The following is a 2,666-nucleotide window of genomic DNA, read 5'->3' on the forward strand; positions in this document are numbered from 1 at the left end:
TTCCTCTCTGGACACGTCGATTCGAAAGCAAGTAGAAGACATACCGGCCACTGGGGATCATTTCCCAGCGATCCTACAACTATCGATTCTCACTCGTGTCGAAGACCGGGCGTGGCCATCACGGAAAGAAAGATATCCTGGCCACCGCGGTCACTAAAACGGAGGTGTTGCCGCGGCTGCGGCTGAAGCGGCGGCGGCGGCGGCGGCGGCGGCCACAGGGACTCTTTCACGGCTGCCATAATGGATGAGTGTTCTTAATGATTTTTTCGCCGGCGGAGGCATTCGTCATTGAGTAATGATACGCGTACAAGATAAGAGCCGCTGTATGTGCCAGCGCAAGATGAAAGAAGAGAGGCGAAGGAGGGAGCGAATACGCGTTAACCCCACGGCGCTTTAGGCGTCATCGCCCTGCAAGAGAGAAACAGTCATCGTACCGTAAGATGCGCTTGAAGAGCGAAAAGATGCGAATCGGTAGCGAGGATGTATGTCCCGTGATGAATTTTGAGTCAACCTGCGCGTTATGAAAATTAACTGTAAACTTGATTACAGATATATTTTTATATATGAAATATCACGGAATTCTAATGAATTTAATCGCAAAATATAATCAAGAAATTTAATAAGAAGCACTTTACTTGATTTTTCTTTTTAAAAGAGTATAACTGGAAAAAGTTATAATTTTTTAAAATTAAATTTATAAGCAGCTCTTCAAGTAATTTCTATAATTTTTGATTATACTTTAATTGTGCAATTACTTCATACATTCTTTTTAATAGAGATTCCTCAATCTGTTATATTCTAAAAAAATGTTTGTGGAATTAACACCATGCAGTGTCTATATAATTGTCACTGTGTTAGTGTTAACACTAACGTGATGTGGATTTAATATCGATTTAAAATTCATACGATGGTGTTGACATAAATATCAGAGATTATAAATCATGTTAGTGTTTATTAACACCAACGCAGTGAGAATTTATAGACATCACAAGATGTTAAGTCCATACCGATATTTTTTAGATTGTATAAGCTATTTTATGTAGGAACGGTGCACATCCTGCAACTATTTGATATATAAAGGTTTCATACTAAAAGAAGAAAGTCTTTGCCTTTTATCACATTTTGTTAAGCCTTTTGAAACGAACGCATTGCAGAGCGGACAAAAAAAAAACGAAGAAAACAAACAAAAAAGAGAGTTCAGGATGCAAAGAAAGCCACGCGTCGTCGCGGGGAAAAGCATTTGTCGAATGTAACATTGCTTCGGTTGATAGTTTATTTCATAGAATAGTAGATTTTTTGTCACATTCGCGAATACGTTTCGCGTGTACGCTGTATACATAACTTCGCATAAATTAATAATCGCAAAATTATGCGGCGACAAGTAATTCTACCCTCCGCGTGACGTAACGTCGGTGTTTCGCTTTCGATAAGAAAATCTTATCTGCGCGCCTCCTCTGACTTCTAATCGCTTTACACGGCTCGTTCCATCGAGGGAATGCTGCAGTATTCCCTGCGGCGTTTCAGTACGTAAAACATAGAGAATAATTTTCGACGATAAGCACATCCAGCGTCGCGGCTAACTGGACAAGACTCGCAGATAACAAATATTTGCGTTGTATAGCTGCATCCTGTTGAATTGGACAAGTAAACGTGTATCTACTACCGAGTATATTTGAAGTATATATATCTCGAAACTGATACGATCAATAGAGAACAAGAAGAAATTCTTTCTTTTATACCTTTGTATAACATTTTAATGTTGACTTATTCTAATATTGATTCCAAACAACTCGGCATCCAACAGAAATTATATTGAAACAATATTATCCTTTCAGAGAAGTGTGACAATGCTTTTGTATCCATTCCACGTATACACATTATTTCAATGTAATTACATACTGATAAAGTTAATGAAATAATAAGATTTACTGTATCATTGACTGCAAATAACTCTGATTTAAGCAACATTTAATTAACGTTTAATTTTTAATATAATAATATTTAATTTTATATCCGATTATGAATTAACCGCGCTGGATTATTCTGAAATATTCGTCGAATGGTTTTGCAATTATCATTAATTTTATCACATGTGGGCTTTGTAAAAATGAAATAAGTTTCTGTTAGTATAGTAAACGCACTGATAATAATAACAGTTTAAATACCTAAGGCATACCGAGAGCGATAATTATCATGGAAAGTCTCATCGAGGATATCGATAAATTAATCGACTTGCGCGCGATTATATCAATTAAGCATAGGATAGGCGAATCATTAATTAATTCGAAGTATCAACGCTATATTTCTTATCTTTTCTTTATCTAAAGACGTTTTCACACGTTCGAGAGTTTTTTCGTAAGTACTTGTCACTTGAGAATGAAAGAAACTCGAGCAACTGATTGCCCGTCAATCATTAAGAAAATCTTGTCGGTAATCAATTTTAATATTAGATAACGGTTAAATAATCCATGTCAGAAATACTGATAGTAAATAGTATATAAGAAGACACGTTGTGCGTACAGTTAATAAAATAACTGAATGAATTATTATCTAACGTCTGTTCTATTGTATCGCCTTCTATTTCCATGATTATGATTAGCGATGATTTAGATGATGAATTGCGACATATATATAAATATGTATATATATATATTTCTGATAGAAAA

Source organism: Trachymyrmex septentrionalis, unplaced genomic scaffold (assembly GCF_001594115.1).
Source record: "Trachymyrmex septentrionalis isolate Tsep2-gDNA-1 unplaced genomic scaffold, Tsep1.0 scaffold25, whole genome shotgun sequence".
Lineage (NCBI taxonomy): Eukaryota > Metazoa > Arthropoda > Insecta > Hymenoptera > Formicidae > Trachymyrmex > Trachymyrmex septentrionalis.